The sequence below is a fragment of the Anolis carolinensis genome, chromosome 4, assembly GCF_035594765.1.
Source record: "Anolis carolinensis isolate JA03-04 chromosome 4, rAnoCar3.1.pri, whole genome shotgun sequence".
Classification (NCBI taxonomy): Eukaryota; Metazoa; Chordata; class Lepidosauria; order Squamata; family Dactyloidae; genus Anolis; species Anolis carolinensis.
This window is the reverse complement of record NC_085844.1, coordinates 129,340,680-129,352,732: the sequence shown is the minus strand read 5'-3', so window position 1 is coordinate 129,352,732 and position 12,053 is coordinate 129,340,680. Positions and strand designations below refer to the sequence as shown.

The 12,053-nt window shown below is 40.6% G+C and overlaps 1 protein-coding gene across 3 annotated transcripts in view; it reads right to left on the bottom strand.

Moving 5' to 3' along the window:
- The window catches only part of ralgps2 (Ral GEF with PH domain and SH3 binding motif 2), a 138,263-nt gene extending 126,906 nt beyond the window's left edge, over window positions 1–11,357 (bottom strand). Inside the window, exons 1-2 of one of the 3 annotated variants that reach the window (XM_062977770.1) lie at window positions 11,172–11,357; window positions 4,732–4,832 (exon numbers count right to left, since the gene is read on the bottom strand). The gene's annotated coding sequence lies outside the window, so the exon portion shown is untranslated. The remainder of the gene's footprint in view (window positions 1–4,731; window positions 4,833–11,171) is intronic. The other 2 variants (XM_062977768.1, XM_062977771.1) reach the window with 2 other exon arrangements.
- Window positions 11,358–12,053: the final 696 nt, after the last annotated feature.

Here is a 12,053-nt window from a genome sequence, read left to right as displayed (position 1 = left end):
TATACTGTTCCTAAACTCTCCCAAGAGAAAACAACAGCAGGCAGCCAACGAAGGACCGCCCCCTCTACCTCCCACTACGCTCCCTCATTGGCCGGAGGAGAAAGCTCCTGCCTTACTCACTGATTGGCACTTTCTTCCCACCGGAGGTCACAAGTGAAGGTTGAATTGCCAACAGGAAGGATAGGAGGAGGAGGACAGGGACGTTGAAAGGACTTTTGGAAGGGACTCTATAGAGAAGGCCAAGGAGGCGATCTGCAAGCCTCTTCTACCATGCAGTAAGACATCAACAAAGCCCTCCAGGCAGAAAACCAGCCGTATATGAAAAGCCAAATATATATCTCTACATCTGCACAGATAATGGAACAACAAAACATACTGTATACCGACAAGTATTATGAAATAACATATATTAGAAAACATGTCTACCTCTTTTCTCTCCTTTCATTGTGAAATCACCAGCTAATTATTTTTTCTTTCTTACCTATTTCACCACACTGGGCCACAGCAACGTGTGGCCAGGTACAGCTAGTTTTCTGTATGATTGTAGAAGCATGCTGTAGATTTAGGATACTTGCCTTTCCCTGCTCATACTGCTCAGCTTTTATCCCAGTGCTATGTAGAATACTGTTAAACAAGTTCATAAACATTTTAACAATGCAATAGCTGACATTCACACACATACACAATACACAAAATATAGCAATCATGAAGTTTAAAATAAATTATTTGCAAATATAGAAATGAGAGCAGAATAGTGGGCAATGGGGTAGAATTTAAGAAGTTAATTATCTTTTGATATTCACCTCACATACTTTTGTTATGACTTTGACAATGTATCCTCCTAATTCAGAGAAAAGGGCATATTGTCAACAGACAAGATAGGGTGAGCATATTACATTTTACAAATCCAATAGTAGTTTCCAAGTCTACTCAAGATGAGCCTACAATGCAAACATCAGTTTTCAGCTAGATGCAAGATAACAAGGGAGATGTATCTATACTTGGAATGCCTGTTGTTTCTACCCAAAGAGTGTTAGATTGTATTTGCAGAAGATGGACATGGACATATACCGTATATAAATCAATGTGAATTTTGAACATTATTGAGACATCATCAACATAACATACAGAAGGCTAGGTTTTAATAACACTGTAATACAGTACAAGTATGTATTAACCCACTCCAATTCTTAAAAAAAATTCAAGATTTCTATAGCTAAGCTTATTCTGCCTGAAATAAGATTGTGGAGGAGAAATGATGAATCTCTCAACTTTAGGTCAGCAGGCTCGAGCCTGTACATCTACTGACTGCATGTGTAATCTCTGGATTAGTTGTATGGGACAGTAGCACAGTTTAAGTAATTTCCTGAACAAATCACGATTTAATGTATTCTATAAAAGTCTTTACTTCCATAAAGTCGAGGGGGGGGGGAACAAAGCCTTTAAAGAAGTGAAACACTGGCACAATTAATTATCTTGAGCGGTGATTCCCAAACTCTTAATACTCCAGTTCCCAGAAGTCCTAGGTCCCTTAACTAATGAACAGGGATTGTGGAAGCTGACATACAGAACACCTGGAAGATTAGAGTTTGGGAAATACTGATCTAGAGGAAGACTACAAAATTCACTCTGTGCAATGATAAGGAAGAAAAAAACAGAGTCTGTCTCTGAGTTACGAACAAAATAGGTTCTACAGGTTTGGTCTTAAGTTGAATTTGTATGTAAGTCGGAACAGGTACATTTTGCACGTGTAACTCCAGCCATACACACACACACACACTTTGGATAGCATAGGGAAGTTAACTAGGCTGTGATGTCTGTTTTGCCGTCTGTGCCAGTTTCAGAAAATTTCACCTCATTTTCTGTCCTTGTGAGAATTGGATTTTGAAAAATTTGGCTTGTTGTAGAAACAAAGATTGACAATAAAACTTCAGTTGAGGCACCTTTTCCCCATGATAACCCTTTCGGGTGTGAATTTCCTTTCTGTGAGGTAGATTTCTCTCACTTCCTGTTGTCTCACCCCTGTTCTTAACTAGGAGTCATTGGTAAGTCGGATGTTTAAAACTCAGGGACAACCTGTAAAGGGCTCTCCAAGGCAACATATATATTGCCTTGTCTGTTTAAGGACATTTATCATGATAACAAAAACTGGGCTATCACACAGCTCTCTAAATATCAAGTAATCATGAGCATTCTCATTTGCAAATACTACTTTCTTTCATAACAAATGACTAGTGGGTTAACTGATGCTTTAAAATTCATAATTTTCACATCAAGTTATGAATCTAAAGTTTAAAATGTAATGTTATTACAGGATATTGAAGTACCTTCACATTTCTGCACATGTGCACCCATCAGAGTACATTCCAGGAGCATGCCATGCATAATATGGTATTCTTTTCAACTCTGTACATCACGGCATTATGTGTCACGACACATCTCTGAATGGATGTAATTACATGCATTTAGATCAACATGTAGTCTTAGAGACAACTAAGGAAGTAAAAAAGCTGGGGGAGGGGGGGAAACAGAACTGCCTGCTCATTTATCTCAGCATGATGCTTACAATAACAAGGAGGATATGGTGGAGTCTAGCTGCTTAGTCATGCTGTCTACACAGGTAAGGCAAATTAACTCTGAAGCACTCCCAGTTTTAAATTATTTAATTATTTATTAGACAGTAATATTTGTTGGATCAAAACAAGAATTGTGTATTCATTTTAGAATTATAAACCTAACACATCCCATTTATTAATTTTGGTAGCATCAATACTTGTAACTGAGTAAAAAATTAAAAACTTAATGGGAAATTGACATTCCTCTGCACTGCAAGTAGCCCGTTTCACACAGCTTGTATTGTCATCACTACAAAAATGACTTTGCTCACTATCATCTTGCACAGTTAAACTGCAGTCCTTTTTCTCTTCTACATGCAGGAATACTATCTTCCAAATTTATGAAGAGAATGAAGAGAAAGAAAAATACAGACAAAACCTCTAAAAACATTCAAAAACCTATGATTAAAATTGTATAAAACTGTTCACAGAATTAAAGTGGAAAGAAGAAAGATGGGGGTCTTCAGCACATTGATCGCATTAAATTCCAAAATTCCAGATACTTCTAGTAGCATCTTACGGCATTGAGTGTTTGCCGATTTGTTGTAAACCGCCCTGAGTCCCTATGGGGAGATAGGGCAGGATATAAATAAAGTTTATAATAATAATAATAATAATAATAATAATAATAATAATAATAATAATAATTCCATGTCTGCGTTAAATAACAAGGGGGACAAAATTCATAAATAAAGCTTATTATTATTATTATCAAACATTATAATAACTAGCAAGGATATACTCCCCGTCTAGTTCAGAAAGGCAATCCAGGTCATTTCTGTCCCATAACCATACCTGAACCCAAACTGTAATGTATCTAAAAATAATACATATCCAAGAACAAAATTGTTCACCACCAGATCCAGCTCTTGTGGTCTAAGGTATAAGAGACCCTAGCCTCTAGAAACAGCTCCAATGAATGGCTCTTGGTAAAAACAATAGTGAAAAAAGATAAAAACTTTTCTTGCAGCTCTCATGGTACAAGCCTGCAAACAGGCTCTAGCATGTGTTTGGCCAAACACAATCTAAGTTTCTGTCAGGATCACTCTAGTCACTATCTTACTCATTTCACTGCAACCAGTTGCCTACAAAACTGCGGAGCTGATTTAGTTCTACTCTCGTGAGAAAGTATCCCCAGGATCACTCCAGCGGTCACCCAGATCTTCAACAGAATCACCTGCCAAAGCAACAGAAAAATCCTCAGAGACCATAAGGAAATCTATCGGCCTCCTAGGTTAAACCATTTTTATTGAGCCTTAAGGGGCTCCAAGTTCCAGTAACTAAGAAGTTCTGCCCATGACAACAGAACTGTAAAAAAAAAAGCCTTCACGCCAAGATGATCATTAGTCTCTACAATGCAGAACACAAGGTCCGTAGTATGCCAAGCAGAATAAGTGCAGCCACATGAAAGAGACCCATGTTTGTCATGGAGGCTTATGAAACCCAAACTATTTATCAGAAGGTATCTTATACCTGGATGTTGGTCCCCTAGCACTACAAATCAAGGGGACTCCAGCATCAACCCTATAATAAGCTCAGTTAACTCAGGTAGAGAAGGGCACCTTGAAAGGAGGATAGAACTAGGACAGGGCACTGTGATTACAGTCTCATCCCCTCAAGTCTTGTTTGCTGCTGCACAGAGTATCCTGGTGAACAAATTCACAACCTCATACAATGCATGCTTATCTAGGATTATGTCAAGTCACCATGCTCATCCAGGATCAAGCTGTGTTTTGCCAGTTAGTGACTTGGCATTCACCAGAAGTTTCAATTTGGGGGGACTGCCAATACAGTATAGCTATTCAGACAATCTGAAGGAGAGGACAGTTTGGTGACAACCAATGTATTTTCACAAAATAATGTAATTGTCCTACTTTGTCATATCTTATTTTTCCCTATATCACTAGAATGGCTACTCAATACATTTCACTGTTTTTAAAATCATACGAGCATTAAGCAATACCATCCTTGTAGGCTAAAAACGATTTCAACAGGTAGGTGTTAAAATGCAATAAAATCTTCTCCTTTCAAAGAAGCAAGAAAACAGTCCCTCCTCTTCATGTTCCTCCAAAACTGGATACCACCAAGGGGCAATCCCAACAAATGGTAAGCTCACCCCCACCAGAATCCACTTCTCTTGCCCAAGCCTGAGGAAATACTGGCTGGCTGCATGGAAATGTTGGTTTCTGGTGAAATTGGATGCTCAAAGTCACAGTCCTGTGAAAAGGTAGCAAGTATTTACAGATTGTTCCGGGAGAGTCAGTGCTATCAAATATTATACATTTTAATTCTGTACTAGTTCAGAGATTAAACATATAAGCCAATTCTATTATACGAAGCTACAATCTTACTTTAGGAATCATATCTCATGATACCCTCATATTTCGACATTATTCACACTATCCACAGCCACTCCCAGAGTTTCCACACAAATATTTCAGAGCTATACTGAGAGACATATATACAATTCCAATCTTTCAAGTAGCCACCGGTTCTTTCAGCAGAATTAGAATGCTCTATATTTAGGGCTTCATCACACTAGAGTTTGGATCCACTTTAAATCCACTTTAGGGAGGAGTCTTTAAACAGCTCAGCCAAACAGGTCCCGGACCTCACCAAACTACAAGCCCCAGAATTCTGCAAGAGGCAGAAACCGGATTAAAAGTGGATAAATGCCCAAGTTTGATGAGGCCCTTAGGATGATGAATAGATACTGTAGACTTATACTTCTAAAAGCTTAAGCCAGTATGTCCAGTGGTTAGGAATTGTAGTGGTACAGCAAAATTCCCCACTGCCTGGAAAATTCTGCCTTCATCATATCTCAATCACAAAATCAACTGCAACCTAACCAAATCCCCAAGACCTCCATACAAATATGCACTATACTTCCCATTTATCAACCTTCTCCAGTGAGAAAATTTCTGTTTATATTTTGAAACTTGCTAATATAGTAGAGTCTCACTTATCCAACACTCACTTATCCAACGTTCTGGATTATCCAATGCATTTTTATAGTCAATATTTTCAATACATCATGATATTTTGGTGCTAAATTCGTAAATACAGTAATTACTACATAGCATTACTGCGTACTGAACTACTTTTTCTGTCAAATTTGTTGTATAACATGATATTTTGGTGCTTAATTTGTAAAATCATAACCTAATTTGACGTTTAATAGATTTTTCCTTAATCCCTCCTTATTATCCAACATATTTGCTTATCCAACATTCTGCCGGCCCATTTATGTTGGATAAGTGAGACTCTACTGTATGTCACAATCACCCCAGCCATAAGCCTGCTGCACCAAACTAGTGCACTTCCATTCCTGTATGAAAATAGTATAGGCACAAGCACTTTAAGCAAGAGTGTTACAATCATGAAGTTTGAAAGAGGTGAAGGCTTAAAAGGCACTGAAATAAAGCTACACTCCAGTGTTCTTCATCAATATAGTCTTAGTAATTGCATTGGGTCACACTGTTTGCAAATGAATCAAACCACAAACATGTCATGCGTTTACATGGTGGACCCTATCAGCATATTTTAATGCACCCAAACTAATGTGATGTCACTTCTGGACAACATTTTGCTATTTTGATCCATTTTTGTCTGTTTGAGAATTTGGGGAGCAAACTGATGCCTTTTTATGCAGCTTGGCATGGTTGAAAACAAAACACCAACCCAAAGTCAATCATTTTGTAATTCTTGGGGACCAGGAGGTTTTTCAGAGACCTCTAGGGTTCCATGTGATGCATGTGGCCCACATTATGCCTCCCCCGATACAAAATAAGTATATGCATTCAGTCACTAATACACCCCCCCCCCCGCCATATTGGGAATATTGTACTGAAATGAAGGTTAAACGTTAGAAATTACCACTCTGTACGTAAAAACACACTGAGAAGTGAAGAAGGAAATTTGGTCTTTTATCAGTCCAGTGCATTAGTACTGCATGTCTAGGGAGGAGTCTCCCTCTTCTCCTATACTGCTCATTGTGCCAAAGATAAAAATTTATTCAGAATGTCAATTTCCCGATATACGCCTCCTTTATCTATTCAACTGTACCCCAGCCAAAAGCCAGGCTAGATGAATAAAAAGCCCGGTGATACTTATTTTCCCGGTTTTGAGAGAGGAAGGGTTCTCTTGACTTCATTTTCATAGAGCCTAAAAAAGCCAATCAGCTTACTCATCGTAAACAGAGAGCAGAGTAGAGCTTCTCTGTAAAAATGAGTCTTCTGTTACCATCTACCTTACTCCCTTGATTGTTTGACCATGCAGATAAATTGATCTGGATAAGCTTTTTGACAGGACGAGATTTTGTTGTTGAAGAAATATATTGAACAAATACTTTTTCTTTTTGTGACACTCACCTACTTAAGTTTAGATTTACTGACCTTAAGATGACACTTGCCTCTACAACATCTTGGAAATCTAGATAGTAAATCTAAATAGTAAATCAAATGAAGTAAAATTATATGGGGCCTTTCCTTGAGGTGAAGAACACTTCAAATTGTGTGCAGCAGATTGTTTTTCATGCTGTTCCTTCCTGTATCTCCGACAGTGTGCTAAGACACCAGATCAAGTTCATGGGAAGCTATTGTAGAGAATGCCCTTAAAATTTTAATTTAAAAAATCAGCTCAAAAACCCCTTAAACCAACAAAAACTTATACAGTAAAACATACATTGAATTCTTTTCACTAGTTTTTTGTTCTGTAATGCAGCTAAAGCTGTGTATCGGATATCAGCTATGGGCTTCTTCAGTACATCCTGCCTTTGGGGGAGGGGTGCCATCTGCCCCCACTACAGCTGCCAAGCTGTAGTGACAAGGGAAACACTTGGCAGGAGCAGTAACTGAGCAGGGCTAGCCTAACAATCTTTCCAAGTTACATTCCAATGAAACTAACTACTGGTCTTCCTAACACATTTTTGAGAGGGGGGGGGGAGTCACTGCTAACTCCAATAATTATCTTGTAGCTGAATGACATGAAGCTTCATGAAGTTGGAAGCTATCCTTAAAGCACAGAAGCTGGAACTTTTAATCATAAAAATGGCAAGTCTTTCAGTACTAAGTTCAGTACTAAGGTGAGGATGAAGGCACATTTCCAAATGCAGAACTACCACTTCCACCAGTCTCAAATATGAGACCAACAGTTCCAGTTGCTTTAAATTTGGAAACAACAGGTGATTACTCCACCTCCTATATTGTCAAGCAAGGAAGAAAAGGGGGAGTGTTCTAATTTGCCAACCTGTTAGGTCACGAAGCATGAACAGGACTCCGGGCATGTCTGAATATTCATAAATATGAAAACCAAAGGGTGCTCTCTACCCAACCCAGAACAAGGCAAGAAGCAGGACAATGTCATAGGTGGAGACCCACCAGTCTGCTCTGACATGTAAAAGAATTCACAGAGGGTCCTCCTGGACTTGGTACTGAACCTGGAGGCCCAGGTCTTGGCAGTGGCCTGGAGGGCCTTTGTACAATTAAAACTTGTGTGCCAACTGTGCTTGTTCCTTGAGAAGCCAGATCTGGCCACAGTGCTCCCTGCCTTAGTTAAATCCCATCTGGATTACTATATATTGCTTTACATGGGGCTGCCTCTTTAAAGTGCTCTACATAGGGCTGCCTCTGAAAAGTGCTGAGAAACTTCAGTTGCTCCAAAGAGCTGCAGCCAGGTTGATAACTGGGGCTGGCTATAGGGAGCAGACAATCCCCCAGTTGAAGCAGCTCCACTGGCTGCCAATATGTTTCTGGGCACAATTCAAAGTGCTGGTTATAACATTTAAAGCCCTAAACGGTTCAGGTCCAGGCTATTTGGCCGACTGCATACCCTTGTATGAACCTGCCCGAGCTCTGAGATCTTCAAGAGAGAGCCTTCTCCTGGTCCCACCTCCATCTCAAGCTCGGTTGGTGGGAACGAGAGAGTGGGCCTTCCTTCTTGGTGGCTGCCCCTCCACTATGGAACTCCCTGCCCAGGGAAGCCAGAACAGCCCCTCCCTGTTCTCCTTCTGGCAGCAAGCTATAACCTTTTTATTCAGGCAGGCTTTTAAAGAAGAAGGTTTTTAAGATCGTCTGGGGCTATAATGATTTTATATACTTTTATTGATGTTTAATACTGATTTAATACTTGTATATTTGTATATTTTAAGTTGTATTGCAATGTTTTTAGTTGTGAGCTGCTTTGAATCTCCGTATGGAGAGAAAAGCAGGATATACATACACAATACTAATCATTCACGGCCTCAAGCCCACATTTTCAAACTACTACTAGTAGATGGGTGGATAACTGCGCGTGCACACACACAAGGTAGGGACTAGACTATGTTTGTTTGGAAACAATGCAAGGCCAAAAAGTTGCCCAGGGCAAGAGATAACAGTGGGTGTGACACAAGCCTGTGTATCCCGAATAAATGGTTTTCCTTGGCCACTTTATCATACAATAGGCTGTCCAAGTGAATGGCTGGATAAGTATGCACTCACACTGTAGGGTCTCTAACCACCTCATCACACTGAGAGGAAAAAGCATGGGTGACCATCCCTTTAAGGGAGAGAATTGTCCCTTTATGGGAGAGAATCTCCCCGTTTGGAGTGGAAATTTAAGAGCTGGCAATACATTCATCTTACATTAATCACAAGATCAGTATTACTTTTTTTAATCAAAAGAAACAACAGAAACTGAACACCAAGAGATCCCTTGCCCCGCTCAAAGCCCTTTACATTAAAGGAGGCTGACACCAGTTTAAAACCTGTTTTTTCCATAGGATCCTATTGTTCTGCACCAAAACCCATAGGATACAAAAGGCTATCCAGGTTAAAACAATTCTTTCCATGGGAGCCTATGTTTCTGCATCAAACTACATTGGATACAAGAGACGTTCCAGGTTAAAACCATTGCTTTCCATGGGATCCTATTATTCTGCATCAATCTCCATAGGATACAAGAGACAGTGCTCAAGTTTAAAAGCATTGCTTTCCATGGAATCCTATTATTCTGCACCAAACCCCACAGGATACAAGAGACTGCTGATGGTTGGGCAATGAAACAGGACGGGAAACTTTGTTTCCCATACCACCTGATTATCAGTTGTAAAGATGGGAGTAAAGCACAATAAGAGGTAGGAGCTCTGAACATGATTACCAGCCCTTGTTCAGCATTCCCTCCTTTCAGGACATTTCGGCCACTTTTTAACCCTGGAACATGTGATGAGCTCTGTATCTCTTCATGCTTGGAAAGAAGCTGAAGTGTCCCACCAAAGAGAAATTTCTCAATGTGATGAGGTCAGATTGCCAGAGGACCCTTCCACACAGCCCTATACTGTAACCCAGAATATCAAGGCAGAAAATCCCACAGTATCTGCTTTAAGCTGGGCTGAGTCCACACTACCATATATTCTAGTTCAAAGCAGAAAATGTGGGATTTTATTCAACTGTGTGTGTGGGGGGGGGGGGGGGGGGCTATATAAGCCAATTGCACAGGAGTTCTATACCATTTTGTCAGTATTTTCCGTTGCATTTCCTTAATCTTTTAAATGTTTTATTTTATCACTTGATTTTATCCGATTGTTTATTTCTTTCTCGCTGCAAATTAGTTTCTCCTTCCAGACTTCTTTCAGGGTATTTTTCTGGCCCATCTTATCTGTCTGAATGTATCTCCCCCTATGAACCAGCTCGTACGTTAAGATCTGCTGAGGAGGCCCTGCTGTCCGTCCCACCTCCTACGCAGGTGTGCCTGGTGGGGGAGAGGAACAGGGCCTTCTCAGTAGTAGCTCCTTGACTCCAAAACTCTCCCCATCGATATTAGATCGGTTCCCTCCCTCCTGGTTTTCAGACAGAAAGTTAAAACTTGGCTGTGGAACCATGCATTTGGGGAGTAGTACAACCACAATGCGACATACAACCACGGAGTCAATATACGAATCAGCTTGGACTACGATTTAGGGACTCGGTGCTATGTTTTTAAGTTTTTAAAATTGTATTTATGTTTTATTTTCTGATTTTAATGCTTAATGTATTGTGTCGTTGTATGCTTTCATATTGCAATGTGGAATTGAATTATTGCCAAACTGGAAGCTGCTCCGAGTCCCCTTCGGGGTGAGACAGAGCAGAGTAAAAATGCAGTAAATAAATAACTATTGTATTGTTTTCCCATGGTTATTTTGTATATGAATCCCGTGATTCCTTTCCCCTTCTCTCCTTTTCATTTTATTATTTGGTCCAGTTCTGTTTCTAGGGTTGTCTTACTCTTCCATTCTAAACTTAGACAACCTAGTTTTTGTTGAACAGTTCACTCCTGTCCACAGGTATGGTACTTGGAGGCGGCAGTTGGCTGTCTCAATGGGGAATGCGCTGCTCTGTGCAGCTGCTGAAGAGAGCAGAAGTCCAGGCCCTAGAGGAGGGTCCTTCCTCTGCTCCCCTCCCTCCCCTCCCGCGCATGCGCCCCTCGGCCAAAGGAGCGCGAGGCCACTACGCCGGTTAAGCCGAGAAACCCTCTCAAGGGGTGGCCCGCTGAGGGCCTGGCGGGGTCGCTCAGAGCGGTGCCTCCGACTTCCTCACTCACCTGAGGGACGCCAAGCGCTGCCAAGAAACGGACTACCGCCTCTGCCGCTTTCGTGCCGCTTTCCCTCCGTCGGGAGGGGCGGAGGAGGGGAACGAGGAGGAGCCTCCTTCCCTCCCTCCCTCACAAACACACACACAAACGCTTTGGAGAGGAGAGGGGAAGGAGGACGCAGGGCGCATGCGCACACGGCTCCTTTGGCTTGGAATTCTGCTTGATAGGGAAAAAAAGGAACTGCGCAGGCGCGAAGCGAGGGAGTCCCAAACGCCTGTGTGTGGAAACGAACGGGCGCGAGGCGAGGGCGGGAGAGAGGAAAGGGCGGGAGTTGCCCTGCCTCCAATGGGCTCCTCTCACATTGCACTCTCATTCCACTTAAACTGACATGGAAACATTCTGTTGAATGCTATCATTGTTATATTTATGCTATTACAGTAGAGTCTCACTTATCCAACATAAACGGGCCGGCAGAACGTTGGATAAGCGAATATGTTGGATAATAAGGAGAGATTAAGAAAAAGCCTATTAAAAATCAAAATAGGTTATGATTTTACAAATTAAGCACCAAAACATCATGTTATACAACAAATTTGACAGAAAAAGTAGTTCATTACACATTAATGCTATGTAGTAATTACTGTATTTACGAATTTAGCACCAAAATATCACGATATATTGAAAACATTGACTACAAAAATGTGTTGGATAATCCAGAACGTTGGATAAGCGAGTGTTGGATAAGTGAGACTCTACTGTATTACGTATATATATTTAAGAAATATATTTATTCTTAATTATTAATAATATATAATAAAATTTATTTCTATGCCTCCCCCTCTCCCAGAAGGGACTCAGGGTAGCTTACAACAAATAAAATAAATGATATTA